Source organism: Schistocerca americana, chromosome 4 (genome assembly GCF_021461395.2).
Source record: "Schistocerca americana isolate TAMUIC-IGC-003095 chromosome 4, iqSchAmer2.1, whole genome shotgun sequence".
In the NCBI taxonomy this organism is placed as follows: domain Eukaryota; kingdom Metazoa; phylum Arthropoda; class Insecta; order Orthoptera; family Acrididae; genus Schistocerca; species Schistocerca americana.
In genome coordinates this window covers 440,269,936-440,292,251 of record NC_060122.1, presented here as the reverse complement: position 1 = coordinate 440,292,251, position 22,316 = coordinate 440,269,936, and the positions used below count along the sequence as shown (strand labels likewise).

Genomic DNA, 22,316 nt, shown 5'->3' with positions numbered 1-22,316 from the left:
GAAGGTCCTTTTGGCCATCTGGTCTCTCCTTCTTATTTTCGGTCTGCCTAAAGATCTTCCCCCTTCGGATTTCTCCTCCGACGCTTCTCTCAATCTTGTTTCCCTCCTCTCTTCTATAGAAGTTACCGGCCAATCTCCACCTCCCTGTCTTCCCATTCACAACAGTATGTGGTTCATTATACAGGGTGATTTTTCCACCGAGTACAAACTCTAGGGACTGATCGGTGAGAGGATACGGAACAATAAAGGTCCAATGAACATACGTCTGGAAATGAATGGTTTCCATGCTAGAGACTATTTATTCAATCATACGTTGTTACATGGAAGAACAGTTGAACGGAATGGACACTGTCTTGAAAGGAGGATATAAGATGAACATCAACAAAAGCAAAACGAGGGTAATGGAATGTAGTTGAGTTAACTCGGGTGATGCTGAGGGAATTAGATTAGGAAATGAGACACTTAAAGTAGTAAAAGAGTTTTGCTATTTGGGGAGCAAAATATCTGATGATGGTCGAAGTAGGGAGGATATAAAATGTAGACTGGCAATGGAAAGGAAAGCGTATCTGAAGAAGAGAGATTTGTTAACATCGAGTATGGATTTAAGTGTGAGGAAGTCGTTTCTGAAAGTATTTGTATGGAGTATAGCCATGTATGGAAGTGAAACACGGAAGATAAATAGTGTAGACAAGAAGAGAAGAGAAGCTTTCGAAATGTGGTGCTACAGAAGAATGCTGAAGATTAGATGGGTAGATCACATAACTAATGAGGAGATATTGAATAGAATTGGGGAGAAGCGGAGTTTGTGGCACAACTTGGCTAGAAGAAGGGATCGGTTGGTAGGACATGTTCTGAGGCATCAAGGGATCATCAGTTTAGTATTGGAGGGCAGCGTGGAGGGTAAAAATAGTAGAAGGAGACCAAGAGATGAATACACTAAACCGATTCAGAAGGATGTAGGCTGCAGTACGTCCTGGGAGATGAAGCAGCTTGCACAGGATAGAGTAGCATGGAGAGCTGCATCAAACCAGTCTTAGGACTGAAGACCACAGCAACAACAACACGTTGTTACAGAAACAGCGGTCTAATACGCACTGTACCATGCAACCACATTTACAGTATGTGCTGAAAATGGTTTCCATGTGCCTCAACGCATGCGTGCACGCGTCGTAACATGTTCTGTATCACACATTCACATCGGACATGCTGCATTCCAACAGAGTCAAAGGCAACATGAATACGCTTCTTCAGTGTCTCCACACCTGGAATGGGCTCTGCATACAGTACAATTTTGAGATAGCCCCATAACCAGAAATCGCACGGGCTGAGATCCAATGAACGACCAGGCCATGCAACCGGACCCGCTCGTCCGATCCGTCGACCATGGAAGACACGATTGAGACGTGTCCGGATGTTCGTGGTGAAGTGGGCTGGAGCACCACCATGTAGCAGCCACATAACCCTTCGAGTCATCAGTGCCACTTCTTCCAACATGGCAGCATAGTCAACCGCAAGAAACGCCTATAGTTCCGGCCTGTTAGGGGACGTGGAAGGAAGACTGGTCCCTAAATACGGTCGCCAATTATCCCGGCCCACACATTCCGGCTGCACCGATTAATGCACTGAGGCACATAACACCAACACCTGATTCGTACATCTCGTAATTTGGATAGTAGCCGTTACACTTGTGACTCTGTGAAATGTCTCCGAGGTTTCCATGCTACCATCTTCCAACAAGATAACGCATGACTATGTCTTGTCCACCTAACTCCACACAGAGACATGGTCAGCTCGTTCTGCACATACCTCACTCATTTACACATACCTAGCAGCTACCCATGAGTTGGTAAGAAATTGAGGCGTTACTACTCGTCAGGCACAGAGTTGAAGCAGGATGGAATAATGTCCCCTTGTCCACCGTCCGAGCTCATTTCAACACGATGCGCAGCTGGATTACAGCCGTTGTTTCTGCCGGAGGAGGCAGCTTGGTGTATTAAATTTCACACTCTGTATAGCCCCAAATCACCTGCCAATTTAATCCGTTTCTGCAATGTGTCTTCTCTGCCAAGAAACATCCTTGGCGACGCAGTCTCTTAGAAACGTCATGTGGCCACGGGAACACAAATATACTTTTGTTGCTTAATGAATAACACCAACAACTTCTATAAAATAGATTGCTGATGTCTTCGCCCGAGACCTGACCATACGGCAGTTATTATTCGAATTAAGTCAGCGGATTTGTCGTGATTGACGGTACCCCATACAAAAAACTAAGTTTGCACTACTCTAGCCGCTTATATAGGATATCTCTCCTAAGATTCGTCAGGTGCATTTTCTCTGATAATTCGGCAGGTATTTGCAATTCCGTTTTTTCAAGTTGTGGCCTAAGTCCATCCAAACAAATACTGCTCATCATGTCTTTCACGCGATATGGAGTGTGGACGGAAAGATGATGAAAGACATAATCTGCAGTACTTGTTCGGGCTGACTCTAGCTACACATTGACTAAATGAAATTGCAAATACAGGGTGTTACAAAAAGGTACGGCCAAACTTTCAGGAAACATTCCTCACACACAAAGAAAGAAAATATGTTATGTGGACATCGGAAACGCTTACTTTCCATATTAGAGCTCATTTTATTACTTCTCTTCAAATCACATTAATCATGGAATGGAAACACACAACAACAGAACGCACCAGCGTGACTTCAAACACTTTGTTACAGGAAATGTTCAAAATGTCATCCGTTAGCGAGGATACATGCATCCACCCTCCGTCGCATGGAATCCCTGATGCGCTGATGCAGCCCTGGAGAATGGCGTATTGTATCACAGCCGTCCACAATACGAGCACGGAGAGTCTCTACATTTGGTACCGGGGTTGCGTAGACAAGAGCTTTCAAATGCCCCCATAAATGAAAGTCAAGAGGGTTGAGGTCAGGAGAGCGTGGAGGCCATGGAATTGGTCCGCCTCTACCAATCCATCGGTCACCGAATCTGTTGTTGACAAGCGTTCGAACACTTCGACTGAAATGTGCAGGAGCTCCATCGTGCATGAACCACATGTTGCGTCGTACTTGTAAAGGCACATGTTCTAGCAGCACAGGTAGAGTATCGCGTATGAAATCATGATAACGTGCTCCATTGAGCGTAGGTGGAAGAAACTAAAATGAGCTCTAACATGGAAATTAAGCGTTTCCGGATACATGTCCCCCATAACATATTTTCTTTATTTGTGTGTGAGGAATGTTTTCTGAAAGTTTGGCCGTACTTTTTTGTAACACCCTGTATATGCCGGAACACCGGAGAAAATGCGCCTGACGAATCTCAGGAGAGTCAACCTGTATATATGTGCTCTACGACTATAAAGCCCGATGCACCACGAAGGAGTTATGCAAATTGTTCACAAATTGATGTTGATACAAGTATCGACGGTAAATATTAAATTGTAAACTTTGACGGCCGACGGATGAATGTGAGACGCTGTAGTGCAATTTTACCTTGCAGCTGACAAGGATAGTAAACAGGGGACAGCTCGAAACCAGATCGTCAAGTATTTGCGAATTTCATTCCCTGTCCTCAGTTTGACAGTAACTATGGCTCGCAGGCAGGCGCGTGAACAACATACACAGATGTCAGCATTTGAGAGAGGACGTGCAGTTGTGCTCAAAAACCCGGTTGGAGTAATCGTCGAACCGCTCAATATTGGAATAGGAGCTACGTCACTGTTCGACTACGTTGGCAGGACTGAGTGAACCATGGCTGAACACAGCGTCAAGAACGAATCGGTGAACCTGAAGAGACTACTGATGGTAAGGACCAAACAGTCGTCAAAGAGGCACTCAGAGCCTCGGATCCACCATTATCGTTGATCCGACGTGCAACTCGTGCTTCAGTGATCATTAACAGGCGACTCATAGAAAAAGGGCTGAGCACACTTCGCCTCTTGCGCCGACTACTATTGACCTCTGTACAGCAAAAACCCCATTCGCAGTTATGTCGGGCACTACAGCCTGGAATCAGTGAATGAAGCACAACTGTCTTCAGTGATGAGTCACGCTTCGAATTGAGCCCCGATGCTTTGTGCAATGCTCGTTCGTTTGTGCAAGTAATGGTTGGCGTGGATAAAATTTCGAAACATTTAGTAGGAATAATACGATTAAACTCGCCACCGATTGCAGGCTCTCGATATCGCCGCGCCGTTAGCTGCCAGTACGAATCATGACACAAAATTTTAATCCTGAAAAGAAAAAAAGGTAATCTTTCAAACTAAGAATAAATACGCGGACATTGTAATACAGGGATATATGTCTCACCACAAACTACTGCACAGAACTCTGGTGGACAGGAAACTCGAAACTTGTAACACAACATGACTTTTTTTTTTTTTTTTTACTTTAAATACGAATATTTTACGTTACGCTTTACCGTGAATGTTACTGATATCGAATGAAACATCAAGTTTACTGTTACTAGTCGCTGTTTATTTATATCCACAACGCGTTTCGAAGGTTTAAAACTCCATCATCAGGTGGATTTATACGTGTTAATACGGCATATGTGTGTGTTGTGTTACGATTTTGGGGTAACTTGTGGCAGTGTCTCCAGCAGTCACAGGCTGCTTTCTCTGTTGTAACACATCACACGTAAACAGTAATATTCTGTAAACAAAGACGGAGCCTGGAAACGGACGCCATCTTTTTTCTGTAACGTTCGTTAACTTGGCCAACTCAAAAGCAAACTCTCACATACTGACCTAACCTAGACCTAGGATTAAGCTACGGATCAGTATTTCACCACAAAGAAACTTCTTGTTTTCACATTCGTCAGCTTCGTCCGTTCCAGCCAGACTGTCTCATTTCAACCTAACCTAAATCTCGTCTGAAGATGGGTTAACCAGTCCGAAACTGGGAAAGGTGAACTAAATATATATTAAAATTGATTCCTAGTAACGTGTGTGCTACGCTGCTAAACAGGAAACAAATTCTCACTGCTCTTGCACCAGGTTGTTGCAATTAAAGTGCAGCTGCTCAGAGATGTCCCTTGTGGACTTTCATTATCGTACAGAGGGCACACTTGGTAGATATTCTAAGGCGTTAATGTGGACCCGATTCATGCAGGAAAAAATTAGTTCTAGTTTAGGCCACCAGAGGCAAATCTGGCGCTGCGAATGCAAGGTATAGAAATGTTTCTAAAAGTAATGGATTAGGAACAGGACATGGGCAGGAAAGGTCAAGCAAGCGAGAAAGGAATAATGCTGATTTCATTGTTAACCACAAGTTACACAATATGAGCAGTGGACATATCAACAACATGTTGTACAGCGTCAGATTTGCACCTGGTGGCCGCAATTGGAACTATTTTTTTTTCCAACGTAAATCGGTTCCGCTTCAACACCTAAGTTATCTACCAATTTTCGTTGCCATAAACTAATTACAGTCCACATTGGACCTCTGAGAGTAGCTGCACTTTAATTATAACCACCTAGTACAATGATTGTGAAAAGCCTCTTGTCCCAACAAGGGCGCCAGGCTGTACAGAATTAAATCCCTTCGCAGAAGCGTCACTGTGCTCAAATTGATTCAAATGGCTCTGAGTACAAAAGGACTCAACATCTGAGGTCATCAGTCCCCTAGACTTAGAGCTACTTAAACTTAACTAACCCTAAGCCGGCCGGTGTGGCCGAGCGGTTCTAGGCGCTACAGTCTGGAGCCACGCGATCGCTACGGTCGCAGGTTCGAATCCTGCCTCGGGCATGGATGTGTGTGATGTCCTTAGGTTAGTTAGGTTTAAGTAGTACTAGGGGACTGATGACCTCAGAAGTTTAAGTCCCATAGTGCTCAGAGCCTAACTAACCTAAGGACATCACACACATCCATGCCCGAGGCAGGATTCTAACCTGCGACCGTAGCAGCAGGGCGCTTCCGGACTGAAGCGCCTAGAACCGCTCGTCCACAGCGGCCGGCCGTCACTGTGCACCAGTTTTCCAACCCCATTAAGATCTCCATCTAATCGTCTAGATTTAGGTTTCCTGTGGTTTCCCCAGTTATTTTAAAAGCTAATGTATTAATGGCTCTTTGAAAGGGTACGGCAGATATCCTTTCCCACCCTGAGCTTGTTATCCGCCTCTAGTGACGTCGTCTTCGACGGTTCGTTACACCTTAATGTTCATTCTTTTTCCTTTCTAGCGACATAGACATTAACCGGCCACGCGGGAGACCAGGCGCAAAAGATGAACGCCGGAGCTCAGCAGGCCTCACACAGCGAACCAGTGAGCGCAAATCCATCCGATCCTTAGACGACCCGGCTAAGTAACGACGAGGAAGAGAGATTAAGTGTAACGCAGCAGTCGGTGTTAGTCGAGCAGTGTAGCTTATCGGCTGGCACCTCGTAACAGGGCCCGCTATCTGGAGCCGTAATTTAGGTCCGAGAGCGAAGCCCCGCGGAGCGCGCGAGAGCAGCCATTACGCGCCGCGCCGCTGACAATTATGGGCCGTTCGTCTGGGCAGGCACCTGCCCGCCGCTGGCTGTTCTGTGACACTCAGTATCGGCTGACGGGCCTCTCGCAGCACTTATCTGGCCCGCGCTATGTTTACAAGGGCGGCGGATAAATCGTGACGGCGACGCCTCTGGCGCGACGCTATCAGTGAGTGAGCCTCGTGCTGACTGCGCGGTCCCTGGTGCGCAACGTCGTCTCCTCTAAATGGCGCCCTCTGTGAGCGCTCTGCCACAGACAGCTCTACTCCGTTGCACTGGGTGACGACGCTCTAATCACACGAGCCCGCAGTCTGGGAGCTCTCGGTTTAGCCTAGTGCTGTAGATACCGTTAACGCCCTCTTAAAGTGACAATGGAATGGTCAGACTTGTCATGCCGAAACATGTACTGCTTTTTTTAGCACTGTTATTTAACTGTGCAAAAGGTCCGTATGCAAAATTGTAGCTGATGGCATGAACTGGAGGTCGCCTAAAAGAAATCACGAACATGGCTGTGTTTCCTGCTTGGCGCTTGCAGTGACGGCTGGTCACCGCTGGTAATGGCGAGTCGCGAGCGTTGTGCACATGGTGGGGAAGTGCGGCCGTCTTTTCGCGGCGTTCACTAAAGAGGAATGTCGCTGCACGGTTTTGGTGGGAAGGGCAAACGAATATTCGTTTCTGTGGCACGCACGTCCTTTTAATTTCTGGTACGTATTTCGAAACATACCGTCCTGAAACTGGTTAGAGATGTGAAAGATGTTCTGTACATATTCATCTATACTCCGCAAGCCACTTTACGGTGAACAGTCAATCTCCCCTCACAGGTGATGGTGAGCCCTGTAAATGTTTTTCTGCTTGCCATGGAGATATACCACAGACGCCAAATGAAGCAATCAACAGAAAACACGCGTGAAGACTATATGTTGTGCGACATGGTTGTTAAACTTCTAGACGAACATGTAAATGACGCAGACATGTGGCTCAAAACAACTGAAACATTGCAGACTGTGAATCTACAGACGGCGAAGACACCGACGAAAGTTGCACTCATGAAGACTCTCGAGTGATAGTGCCACGTACCATCATCAATTATCTCCGAAAGTAACACCAGCAACTACAATTACCTTATCAGACAAAGAAAAAGCGGTGACGCATTGATTGAACGAAAGTGTTAAGAAACGCCTACGTGACAGTACTGTTCAAAATAAGTATCGCTTTGTCCGTTCTGAACGTGAATTGTATAGACGCAAAAAGGAAGTCGCTGGACGACTTAAGAGTCGACTGGAAATTGCGACGGAGATAAACGCGCGACTTTTTGAGCTATTTATCGATGCCAGACAGCAGTCATTTAGTGTCCGCGATACAACTTTGCGTGATTGGGCGTTAGAGATCGCCAATGCGATAGGCGCTAAAGAATTTACAGCTTCTCAAAATTGGATTAGTCGCTTCAAAAGATCACATAAAATTGTGGCAAGAGAAATAACAAAATTTATATCGAGAAACAGGTCGGAAAATGAAGTGACACAAATCGAAATGATAGAAGCTTTTCTTACGAATGCAAAAAAGAAGATCGCTAGTTTTAGTGAATCGTACGTGTACAATGCAGATCAGTCAGGTTTTCAAAAAGAAATGCGTGCGAAAAGAACACTGTCATTCAAAGGGGAAAAACATATTGAGGCGATTGCGCAGTCCACGACTGCACTCACCCATTCATACACTATAATGCCCATAATTAGTCTGGATGGTTCATTGCTGCCTAAACTATATTTGTGTCTTCAAGAACCAACTGGACGTTTAGGACCACGTGTCAAAATAACAATGTTCTACGCAAACAATCTTGTGGTAGACGCATCGAAGTCGGGAAAAATGGGAAATGAGCGTTACACTTTTCATGCGTCATGCTTTTCTTCCGTTCTGCGGGAACAAATCTCTTCTCGTTCTAGATTCGTGGTCAGGTCATAAAAGGTCTGATTCAATAAAAGCTGTATTTCGAACCCACCCTGACAAATAAGTAGAGATACTTCAGATTCCACCCGGCACGACGAACGTAATTCAACCTTTAGACAGAGAATTTTTCCGTCAGTGGAAGGCATTTTACAGAAAACTAACAGAGAAAATTATTGTGTGCAGATCACTGCAATTTCCTGTCTATCACCGTGACAATATTCTGAAGCTGCAATCAGTAGTACGTTATCAATTTTCCTCCCTACGGTTTCAGAATTTGATTAAATATGCGTGGCAGTCCTCGAAATATACTGATACTAGGCCTGATTCATTCCTAACACCAGCCCAGTTTTGTCTACGGACATCTAACAACGTCTTTGATTCGCAGGACTGTCATATGTCGTCTTTGTTTGTATGTTCTTGGTGCACAAAAAACCTATGTTTTGAACATTGTATCAATATTTCGCATTTTTGCGGTAATTAAATAAATATAATTTGGACGCGTTCTAAACCGTATATTTATTTGTGTCTATTTCATAGCTATTTGGAAAGAATGTTGTAGATAGCATATCAGCCATATTTGTCAACGAATGTTTAATCATCATACGATCGCTTTCACTGGGGGAATCAGCTCTCTCACTGCTGTGGCAAGAGAGCGGCGCGTAGCTAACGCCACCCACTTTGTCCCTAGGTGGCGTGGGTATAACGTAGCGAGAGAGGTCAGGGTTGTACAAGAGGCAGTTGTAAGCGCGGAAACCATGCGACAATAATGTCTTACTTCATAAAATTGATTACGGACTTCCAGGTCATGTCAGCAGCTAAAATTCTACATACAGACTTCTTGCAATGTTGACTCAGAGTGGTAAAAAAAGTTAAAGTCGCTATCAGAAGTTTCTTGGGACTACAGCAGTCTAGCAATATCACTTAATTCTGTTGACACAGAGACTGGCCATTGCACATCTACATATACATGGTTACTCTGCAGTTCACACTTAAGTGCCTCGCAGAGGGATCATCGAACCATTTTCAGACTACTTCTTTACCATTCCACTCTCGAATGACCCGTGGGAAAAATCTTTCAGTTCGACCTCTGATATCTCTTATTTTATTATTATGATCATTTCTCCCTACGTAGGTGGGTGTCAACAAAATATTTTTGCATTCGGAAGAGAATGTTCGTGATTGAAATTTCGTAAATAGATCTCGCCGCAAAGACTACCACCCCAACTCGCCTATCATATCAATGACACTCTCATCCCTATTGCGCGATAACACGAAACGGGTCGCCCTTCTTTGCACTTTTTCAATGTCCTCCGTCAATCCTACCTGGTAAGGATCCCACACCGCGCAGTAATATTCCAGCAGAGGACGAACAAGTGTAATGTAGGCTGTCTCTTGAGTGGGTTTGTCGCATTTTCTAAGTGTTCTGCCAACAAAGCGCAGTCTTTGTTCCACCTTCCCCACAATATTATCTACGTGGTCTTTCCACTTTAAGTTACTCGTAATTGTAATTCCTAGGTATTTAGTCGAATTGACAGCCCTTAGATTTGTGTGATTTATCGTATACCCAAAATTTATATAATTTATTTTAGTACCTATGTGGATGACCTCGCACTTTTCTTTGTTTAGTGCCAGTTGCCACTTTTCGCAACATACAGAAATTCACTCTAGATCGTTTTGTAATTGGAACTGATCGTCAGATGATTTTACTAGACGGTAAATTACAGCATCATCTGAAAACAGTCTAAGGGGGCTACTCAGATTATCACTTAGATCATTTATGTAAATCAGGAACAGCAGAGGGCCTATGACACTACCTTGCGCAACGCCAGATACCTCTTCTGTTCTACTCGATGATTTACCGTCTATCAAAAAAATGGCTCTGAGCACTATGGGACTTAACATCTATGGTCATCAGTCCCCTAGAACTTAGAACTACTTAAACCTAACTAACCTAAGGACAGCACACAACACCCAGCTATCACGAGGCAGAGGAAAATCCCTGACCCCGCCGGAAATCGAACCCGGGAACCCGGGCGTGGGAAGCGAGTACGCTACCGCACGACCACGAGATGCGGACTTACCGTCTATCACTACAAACTGTGACCACTCTGAGATTAAATCACGAATCCAGTCACGCAACTGAGACGATACACCATATGCACGCAATTTCATTAATAGTCGCTTGTGAGGAGCGGTATCAAAAGCCTTCTGGAAATCTAGGAATATGGAATCGATCTGAGATCCATTGTCGACAGCATTCATTACTTCATGGGAATACAGAGCTAGCTGTGTTGCACAAAAACGATATTTTCTGAATCCGTGTTGGTTATGTATCAATAAGTCATTTTCTTCAAGGTGATTCATAATGTTCGAGTACAGTATATGCTCCAAAATCCTACAGCAAGTTGAGGTCAGTGATATTGGTCTGTAATTCAATGGGTTACTCCTATTTCCTTTCTTGAATATTGGTGTGACCTGTGCTACTTTCCAGTCTTTAGGAACAGACCTTTCGTTGCAGTTGTATATGATTGCTAAGAAGGGCGCTATTGTGTCTGCATACTCTGGGAGGAACCTGATTGGTACACCATCTGTATCGGAAGACTTGCCTTTCTTAAGTGATTTAAGTTGTTTCGCAACATCTAAGCTATCTACTTTTATGCCACTCATGCTAACAGGTGTTCTGGTTTCGAATTCTGGAATATTTACTTCGTCTTCTTTCGTGAAGGAATTATGGAAAACTGTGTTTAGTAACTCGCTTTAGTGGCACCATCATCAGTAACATTTCCATCGCTATCACGCAGTGACGGTATTGACTGCTTTTTGCCACTGGTGTACTTTAAATACGACCAGAATCTCTTTGGGTTTTTTACCATGTTTTGAGACAATATTTCATTGTGGAAACTATTAAAAGCATCTCGCATTGATGTCCGCACTAAATTTCGAGCTTCCGTGAAACTTAGTCAGTCTTGGGGATTTTGCGTTCTTCTGAATTTGGCATGCTTTTTCCGCTGCTTCTGCAACAGTGTTCTGACGTGTTTCGTGTACCATGGTGGATCAGTCCCGTCTCTTATTAACTTATGCAGTATGAATCTATCTATTGCTATCGATACTGTATCTTTGAATTTGAGCCATATATGGTCTACACTTCCATAATTAGCTTGGAAGGCATGCAGACTCTCTCTTGTGTTTTGTTTGTTCGTTTGTTTGTCTTGCTCGTATTGGAACCGCACATCGATCAAAGTTAGTTCATTGTGCATTTCATATCCTTACAAAACTAAAAATTAGTTGATCGCGTACCTTCTGCGTTTTCACGTAACGAAAACGGTTACTTTTGATCCAGTACTGATTACAAGCACAAACATAAAAAATATCTGTATAATTATTGTTGTCATTTTGTACTCAATAGAACGTCCTGCATGATGATCAATATTCAGTTTTCTGCTGTTACTGATAAGTGCGGAAGACGTTTATGAATAACAGAAACATGTTTTATGTAAGCTCGGCAAAGTATTGAAATGATGTTTGGTACACTTTTGTTCTGCGATTTCGTTTTAATTTTACTTCTTTTTGTGAAAATTGTGTTTTCAAGCACTATATGATAAATCTATGTTTTTTTTAAGTAAATACATCATGTTTGTTCTTTAGGACATGTTCTAAGAGCAGACACCATGCATTTATACACTGATTCGCCTCGATGGGCAAAGAACGCACCACATTCATTGCAGATTCACAGTTGCATTCGCCTGCGGGAATCGCAAAGTAGCGAGCATGGGGGACATGGACGGGGACTGGAGTAGATGGCGCTGGGTGGGAATCTGGTCTGGCCGGCAGACGTGCCGAGATAAGCCGCACAGTTGCGATGAATACTGTGCCCGGATGGCGCAGTGGTTAAAGAACTGCCTAGTAAGCAGGAGACTGATTCTGCACGAAGTCCCAGTGCAGCTTGAAAGCCACCTGTTTCGATTTACTTGTGAGGATGCGAATCTAACACTGAATCCGAATCTGTACGTAGCTTACGCTAATTGTCGTTGACAAAATTCATCTGCGAGAACCCATGGATAAATTTAAATGCGAGAACCTTAAGAAAATCATGCCTTGCCTTAAATTAATTGTAATCACGAAATCTGACTATGAACTTTATACAATAATACTAATTATTTCGAAAGTATAGTTCGTCCCTGTACATTTAATTAAAGAACGAAACTCTTCTATACACAATTTTTCTTACCTGGGTGTAAACTGCACTCCTAGCTACGGAGCGTCTCGATAACAGAGCTGCAAAATCTAACTACAAAGATACGTAGATGTATCTCTGCATATAAGGCCCACCTGCCCAAGCGATCATGAGAAAGTTTGGCGGTCATAAGAAATTGTTACACACGGTGGTCCGTGTATACTTTTTTATGTTTGCAAAATAAAAAAAATATCGGAATTTTGTAAACGACCAAACGACAGCCTCAAGTTCTGTGATTGATAATAAACGGAAATAACACGGCTGGCAAATGCAATGCTCTTGGTAACAGCAACAACATTTTCGTCTGTCTCTTGAAACATGTGAACGGCCGGGCTCCCTTGGAGCTGCCAGACGCAACACAAAAACCACGCCAAAGGTCCAGGTGAGAAAGTAAAGGTACATTTAGCAAAGCTTGTGTGCTTTTTTATCCCAATACCAGTTTGAATGTTTATCTCTTAACTGACACAATCCTGGAATGTTCGAGCTTTGCAGTGAATGAACCAGCGAAAAAAAAATATGTCAAGGCCCAGAAAACTTCAAACCTGGCGTTTAGTAGCGGTAACTGCAATGTCACGAATGACCTGAAGTGTGCCTGGATCGTGGTTAATGCCAGAAACTGAAATGGTATGACCTAAAAATTTAATAAAGGTTTCCCAAATTCAGATTTGCTTAAATTGGCCGTAATTCCATGATTTGAAAAGGTTTCCAACAATGACTTCAAGACGCTGTTATGTTGGCACCAGTTTTCCTCATCAACAAGTATGCTATCGACAAAAGTAATGATCGTGTCCTTTAAATGTATTGGAAGAATGGAGCTCAAACCTTTGATGAAAGCTACAGACGAAATATTAACACCGAAATTTAGTTTGCAAAATCGATAACAAATTATTAAGCATAAAGAGGCTGTATATTTGCGACAGTGGAGGTGTAATTCACTCTGCCAAAATTCTGATTTTAATTCGAGTATGCAAAATGCGGTGACACCATGAAATTTTTGGAGCAACTTATATGATGTTCGCGGTTTATCTGTTTCTGTTACTATGATGTCATTAATCAATTTCAAATCTAAAACTAGTCTGAGAGGACCATCCCTTTTTGGAACAACATGTAACGAACTGTTATAAGGGCTAGCTGCTATTTCAATTCTGCCTTTTTGGAGCTTAGATTCAATGTACTTTTTACTTTGTCTCTATAAACGAATGGAATGCTGTAATGTCTAGAAACAAAAGCATGGTGGGGTTTCACTTGAAATTCGTAAACAAATCCACGCTTAGTTCCGGAAACGTTATCAAAAACATGATAATGAGTCTGTAGTGCTACCTATAATTGTTTCCTATAGCTGTCTGAGTTGCAGCTACACGCCTGTCTATTTTTGTTTGTATTGTTTGAGAAACGTCTAAATCTGATTCTTCATTTTCATTATTAACAGGAAATTCTGTGTTAGAGAATAGTGGTGTGTACCAGTTCATGTTTTTGTTTTACGTGAAGAACTGCAATCTGTTAATGTCCTGTTCCTCCACGGAGGAACTGTTTTCAAAATGTAATGTAACGTGCGTATCATTGTTTTGTATTGAAATATATGAATTCTCAAAGTCCAGTATAGCTTTTTGTCTGTTTAGCAAATCCATGCCAAGCATAATCTCTGTTGTTAGCAGTGGAACGATCCAGAAGCTTGCAAAGAAAGTGTGATCTTGTTCCGAGTTCCTTCCGAGTTACTTTTATTGAATGCTTTATCACTAATTACTGAAATTCGAGAACCTGGGAGTAAAACTGCATTTAAGGGAAGTTAGAACGGAAATTTTTTTCACATTTTCGGATTTTTATCTCATTATAAAATTTGCAATTTTCCGAATAAAATGATACATATATCACTTATAAATTCACAAGGGAAGTATTTTATTTTAGAAGGCTGTGGATTGCTGTGTTATAAGGGCTGAGTGGAGTCATGTCCAGAAGAGGATGGGCACCCGTTTGAGAAAGTTGAAACGAAGTCTGAGAGACAAGAAACTTTCTGATGGTAAAACCATACGATGCAGGCTGACAGACAGAATGACTGATGAACTACAACAGTATTATGGGATGGCCATTAAAATAGTACTGAGGATTTGTTGAAAATGAAGCAGGCAGTATGGGTTATCTTCTTCCACAGACCATCACCTGATGAAAAACCAGTACACCACCTTTGCCCTCCTGGACCTGATTCATGGTTCAATTACCGAAATGCCCAGTACTCAAAGAGTTCATACAGCCATAAACATTGAAAGGTCTCTGTTGGATTCCTTCCATGTTAATTTCTTAAATCTGTTGTCATTTACGGCATAAATTCCTCGTCTAAATTTACTGTGGCGTTTCTATCTGGGAGGAGACTGAGTAGTGGAACGTGTTACTTTTACACATAAACAAGAACGATCTGTCACACTACTACACTTCAAAATACAGTTTATATGTAATTCATGTCACACAGTCTCATACGGAGCCTACATCCGCTTTCTTTTATATACTGTATATAATAAGATACTGCCATCCCCCTTCCCTTCTGTGTGAGAGGATGAATGAGCAAATGTATTTCTAGTTGCGTGCTTGAGGGTATCAGACAAGCCTTTCTGCTAGAGGACAGTACAACCAATGTCGGAACAGGTAGCTACGCTTTCTAAAAGCAGAGAGGTTTCTATTCTTAGTATGGTCCTGTCCATCCCTTGTCATGTTAGTATAGGAAGCTGCCTCTCTGGCCACTTCCGTTTGTATTTGTGAGCCACCCTCAGGAAGGGACCACGGCAGTCTGTTCGCGGCGAGTGTCTGAAGTGGTAAGATCTCCAGCTAAGCGCGTGTCTGCTAAGTCCGTAGGACAATGGATTTCTTAAGTTCAGCCTACATGAAAATTTAATCACCTTTATTTCAGGTTTAGTTCTAAAATATCTAATGTTATCTTAAATTGCAACACAGTGTAATTCGAGTGTACAGTTCAGAATATTCCAGTAGTTGCTTTGTCACAACTTTGTGAGTAAAGTGGAACCACGTGTTGATAAGTAACTCTAACTAAGATCATCAATCTTAAATGCGAATGTGCGTGAAATTATAATGGCTCGTCTTGGCAATATTTTTCAATATAGCAACATTTCTTTATGTTCAACCCATGTGGGGTGTACTTTGTGAGACCAGTACCACGTGCTTATACAATTGTTTGACCCATCAGGTTAATAGTAAGATGATAGTAACCAGTTCGAGGTTTTTCTTTTGTAAATTGCTTCTCGATCTAATTTACTTTAATTATCAAAATTATTGTGGAGTTACACTCTTTGTGTAAACCAAGTTGACCACGTGAAGCATGTGGTGTAATCATCAAAGTAGCCCTCAGCTATTCTTTTCAGGAAGATTTCACAGAGACTTAGTATGAATTTAGTATACCAGTGTGTGTGTGGTAATTACATGATGGACAGGATTGTGCTACGAACATAACTTCTTTGGGTGAAAATTGAATCGGTTGGTTGTGGTTAATTTCCTCTTGCATGTGTTTCAACGTTCTTTGTGTGTTATTTTATGAATGCAGTGTTGTATGCAGTCTCCCAATCTTGGCTCCATATTTGATGTGTTCTGTAAGATTACAAACTCACATTTTCACAATCCTAAATAAGGCACCAGTTTAGTTATGAATCAAGTTTAATATGCTGAAATTTCAATGATCAATGTTAAAATTAATTTCCAAATATAAACTGATTTATTTCTTTTTATAATCTTTTTTTTTTCCCCTGCAGCGCTCAAACAACTTCTGCATTGTTTCTGAGCAGACTTTCAAATGATTCACAGCGTTGTTGAGTGGCGTTGTGTTGTTTGTCTTGTTGTTTTGTTTTCTATATTTGTGTGTTTTATATGTGTGTGTGTTTTTTTTCTCGCTTGTAAATTGCACTGTTTCGATCAAAGATAAAAATTTGTTTTGCGTGTGAAAAAGTGCGTACTAGGTTGGGTACCTTTCGTGTGACTGTCGTAATTTTTGTAGGATACATTTATTCTGATTAGTGTGTTGCGTACCGGTTATAAATTGAACTAATGCAGACACGTAACCAAGCTAAAAGTAGGCGGTCCAACAACTTAAGCAACATGGACCAAGGGGATAATTTGCTTTCGAGTATTAACGCGTCGGACGGTTCCGAAAATGCATTGGAGAATACTTCAGAGGAAATGCAAAACAGGACGAACGGGCTCACATCAGAGCCAGAAATTAATTTACCTCCAACTAACCAAATTGATGTGGCAGAACTCATGAAAGCCTTATTGCAACAAAATAAAGAAAACGCAGAGAAGTCTGTAAAATCGATCCGAGAGCTAGGCGAACAAATGACGCAGAAATCTGAAAAATCGATCCGAGAGCTAGGGGAACAAATGACGCAGAAATCTGAAAAATCGATTCGCGAGCTAGACGAACAAATGACGCAGAAATCTAAACAATCGATCCGCGAGCTAGGCGAACAAATAGACGAAAAACTAATCCAGCAGACAAATAAAGTCGACAAGTCGATGCAGAGAGTGTCCGATGATATCTCACAAAGAATAAACAATCTGGCAAGTGAAATAAAAAGTGATATTATGAAAGAATTAGGCCGTACATTTGAACAAATCGATGATCGTCTGCAAGCCTTAGAACAGGGCAAGCGGAGTCGTGATGTGGAATCGAAAGAGAGTGAAGAACAGCTACTTATGAATTTCCAAGTGCTGAGAGAAGAATGCCAAAGGGAATGCCAGCAGGTACTCTCGAGGGCCCAGGAGGCGGAAACGCATTGTCCCGCGTCCGTTAGCAACACAGTAGCGGACAACAGTCAAGCGATTCACGCACTTGAACAGCAAGTAGAACAATTGAAGCAGACTGGGGCAGAGGACAACAGACAAATACATGATAAGATTGTGGCATCAGCAGACATCGTAGGCACGATGAAGGTGACGGAGAGCGATAAAAATACTATACAGGTAGCGGTCGCAGAGACCGAAGCAGTGCGTTCACTTCTTACAGTTCGAAGTGAACAGGAGGCACACAGCTGTAACAGGCGAATTACAAGAACGAGTGGCGCATCTGGAAAGCTGCATTGGGTGTGATTCCGAACTCGCCCGTAGCACTAAAAATAGCCGTACGAACAGTGCAGAGAGGGACTCCGGCCACGAGGGAGATTTTGACGACAGGGAAGAATGTATTTTGAGGGGCAGACATGAGAAAAATAGAAACATTCAAGGGCCTCGCCAGGAGGAAACGCGGGGATTTGATTTCAAACATTTCCTTACGGTGAGATATTTCGAAATTCGCAAAAAGGAATACATCCACGAGCGTGGCTCGAGCAATTTGAGTTCTGTCTTTCCCCCGACTGGGCAAGTTCACATAAGATAGAATATATGTGTGGCTATTTGGAAGGCGAACCGGTGATTCGCATGAGGTCGGCAGCGCGTCACTGCAACTCCACTCGGGAGTTTCGACAAGCCTTTCTGTCCGCCTATTGGTCGGAAGCGGCACAAGATAGGGTCAAGCATGGCATAATTATGCTGTCAAATTTGAACCAGTCTGGTTTCGGGAGCCCAGCACCCCTATTCGACCACATGCTGCAGGCAAATCAATTTCTATACGACCCATACGGGCCTGCGGAACTGATTAGGATATGCATCACCAAATTGCCGATGCACTTGCGCCACGTCATTCTTGCGGGACGATGCAAAGAGGACGTGGAAATGTTTAAGACACTTCTCCAAGAGTTGGAATATAATACAGCAGAATGCTCGCCTAATCAGGCACAAAGCTATTACGGGGCACAGCAGCGAGATTGCAGTCATGGCCGTAGTACTAATCAACGGCGTGTCTGGTCGTCGCGATGCGAACGGAACAATAATCGGGACCAGCCGTATAGAAACTGGGGTAACAGTCGCGAACACAGGTGGAACAACGGAAATGATCGAGGATGTGGACAAGATCGTGAACGCTACAGGTACGGCAACCAGAATCGATACTATGATGAATACGGTGGGGATAGGACTGTAGGCGGAGCCCCTCATGATGTTGAAATTCGGCCGGCTAACCCTAGACATAATCCAGCAAATGGAAATGAACGAAACTGGCAATGACAAATGATCAGCGCAGAAGGCGCCCAGTCGGAACAAATGAGCGACATGGCAAATGAGTAGAAAGGACAGTGAGGAGTAGAGAGGACGGTGAAGAGAAACAATTGATTAGTTTACATATGTGACATATGCATTTTGAATAATATGTAGGTAAAAATAATGATAAAGATGTTTCTATGTGATTGATTGAAGTGATGTTTTTAGTTTTTTTTCTTTCCTTGTGCAATTAGGATTTAGGTTGGTTCAAATGTGAAGATAAAAGGTTTGTTTGTGAACGAGTGAAATGCTGTTTATGGTTTTTTTGTGTAAATTGAAAAGAGCCGCTCCTGAGAGAAGCAATATCAGTGTTGAATTAATGCAAAACTCAGGGGAATATCCGATCTGTGGGTATTATGGGTCTGGCAAATCCAGGTCCCCAGCTGTTAGTAGCCGTGTTTCCGATTTTCTGCTTTCAGTGCTACTATCTATCTATTAATATTCTATATCTGTCAGTATAAATGAGGATCTCTTACTATAGTATGCGTGCTGTATGAATATTTTAAGATAGGAGAACTCTGAGAAAGGAATGAGTAAGTTTAGAATCTTGAAAACAGGATGCAATAATACGATTGATTAACCATTGGCTTCCCAAGATGCGCTAATATGTTAATATTGATGATATATCTTTTTTGTTCTTTATAGTTGAGTGTGTAAAGTGCTGTCTGTGGATTTCGTCAGTATATTGATTCCCTTCAAGGTGAAGGAAGAATTGTGGTTTGTGTAATTTACGTGGCCCTGAAATAGTATTATGGCAGTCAAATACTAGCAGTTTTTTCAGCAAATGGAGAATGGAACAGAAGTATCGATCCTTTCTGTAGTCTTGATTGATGTTGAGCCAGAGCCTGAAAAATTATTCTGCGTTAATACTTGTCCTAGAAAAGCGACGTTTATGTGTTTTGCTGATGCTGTGAGCATCACAGCTTACTGTTTTTGCTGGTGCGGGATGCACTGCAGCCTATATGATTTGTACTGAGGAAATTTCCCTCTTGAAGGTAGAGGAAGATTAAATAAATTTGATTATGGGACCGAAGGAAAGCTTGGTTTAATGTAATAAGGATGAAGCAAAACATTTGTCATTTAAACTACAGGAGGATTCGGATCTTTTGTGTCTGTTGTAAGTTCAATATGTTAAGATGAAACTGTTTTACAGAATAGAGGTGACCACAATTTTGCCATTCATGAGAAATGAATCCAGAATGACCACCACAGGCGAAATAACTGATTTGGAAGCGAAAGGTAACTTAAAGAAGGAACGAAATGGGTAAGAAAATGTAGTATAACCTGTATAATGAAAATATTTTTACACTTCTCAGAGTCATCTGTGTGATTAATTCTTGTCATAACGTAATTTTAGATGAAATTGTCTTACTGTGTTATGTGTGAATATATGAGTATGATAAATGTATAATTGCGAGTCTCTTATCAGGTGTGTCAACTGGTAAAAATGTTCTTGCGTGTAAATAACCATTGTTCTTTTTACTATGTATGTTTAAGGAAAGTTTCTCCATATTTATCATGTGACAAGACATATGCGGCGGGCGTCAGGAAGAGGACGAATTAGAACAATGTTGTAGTGGTGGAAACACTTTGTTGAAGTAGCATTGAAGTAGCTTGTTGGATTAACTAGTAGTGGATACAAGTAGAATTTTGAGTAATACATGTTTATGGGTAGTTAGTTTGTAGTATAGACAACAGGTGTGCATGTGTGTGTGTGTGTAAATAACATGTGAACCCTATGCTGCCCTGACCTATACTTGCACAAGGCATAATCCTATTCATTTTAGTGAATTAATAAGCAGCATTTGATTTATTAAAACGGAAGTGAACCACATTAGTGATGTGGATTTAGGTATTATATTTTCAGTTCATTTAATTTTTATTTTTATACTGTCAAGTCATTTCACTTTTATTTTTTATATTGTTAAGTCATTTAACTTTTATTTTTATATTGTCGATTCATCTAACTTTTTTATTAAAAAAAAAAGAATAAGTCTCACTTTTGTTCTTAAAAATTGTGAAAGACAATACTATGTGGTATTATGTATGACATATTGTAATCACATAACTATGATGAACAATTTCTGTGAATGCAGTTGAGAACGTCAAAGCGAACCGCCTAAACTCTTACGAGACAGCGGGAGGAGCGAGGAGGAGGACTAGTTGTAAACAGGCGGGTTTCCCAGCAGGACACACTGTCAACCGGGCTACTTCGGGAGCAGGGTCGACAACAAAAGAAGCGCATGTATGAAGACAGCAACTGTTCTCGAAAGAACAGAATACTGTTGATGACCATGCAGATTTTCCCTAGAATAAATGATGACTAACTGAAACCCTCAGCTGCCGACAGGTGTTGTTGATATACCTCGATGTGGACAGCTGAAAATGTGTGCCCCGACCGGGACTCGAACCCGGGATCTCCTGCTTAGATGGCAGACGCTCTATCCATCGCTCTAACCATCTATAAGGTACATTACATACGTAGGATTGTGGACAGTTGGGAATGTGAGTCTCACAGGAAGTGTGCAAGGGATAAGTCCCTGTAGTCGCGCTATTCATCTGTGCCTCGGTGGCTCAGATGGATAGAGTGTCTGCCATGTAAGCAGGAGATCCAGGGTTCGAGTCCCGGTCGGGGCACACATTTTCAGCTGTCCACATCGAGGTATATCAACAAAACCTGTCGGCAGCTGAGGGTTTCAGTTAGTCATCATTTATTCAAAAGAAGGGCACGCGACAATCACTTTCCCTTGCACCTGGAGCTAATGGGCGGCCGCACCAGTGCGACCCTTCGTGGAGACGATGACCTGAGATGGGCGAGCGGTCCACCGCGCGGAAATCCATCTGCTGGCAACGCACCACACGCACGCGACCGTGGCGAGACGGGCGCGGTGAAACGACAGAAGACAGGGGATAAAGGGGCGTGGAGCCTTTTGACAGGTACTGTCCAGAGAAACTTGCAGGCGTCAACGACGATTATCAACATTTCTTGGCGGAAGCCCATTGTCAAGCGACAGTAAATCATGGTTCGGTGGTCTCTGGTTGCTAAGGGTGGAACAAAGAAGAGCCACTAAATGTCATCCTTGCCCAGGAATATCAAACCGGTGAGCCAATTGAGGATAACTCAAGAATTTAACAACACAAGTGGCGTGGAGCCTTTTGACACATACTGTCCAGAGAAACTGGCAGACTTCCACGACGCCTATCAACATTTCCTGGCGCATGCCCACTGTCAAGCGACAGTAAATCAAAGTTCGATGTTCGCTGGTAGCTAAGGGTGGCACAAAGAAGAGCCATTAAGTGTCATCCTTGCCCAGGAATATCAACCTGGTGTGTCAGACGAGGATACCGCACGAATTTGACAACACAAACATGGAACCAAATCGAGATGTACGTGACATGGGCCACCAAGAGAAACTTCATGAGAGGGCAGAGACGGCGGGATTGCACGCAACAGATGGACGAAAATCCCTACTGACAGCTGCGGCGACGAACCCCCCCCCCCCCCCTCCCCTTATATTGTGCCTCGGAGCA

The 22,316-nt window shown here is 42.6% G+C and overlaps 1 non-coding gene across 1 annotated transcript; it reads left to right on the top strand.

Moving 5' to 3' along the window:
* The first annotated feature begins 21,348 nt into the window (after positions 1 to 21,348).
* Trnat-ugu lies at positions 21,349 to 21,422 on the top strand. Its single transcript has one exon. It is a non-coding gene; the product is annotated as a tRNA-Thr (tRNA).
* The last annotated feature ends 894 nt before the right edge of the window (positions 21,423 to 22,316 follow it).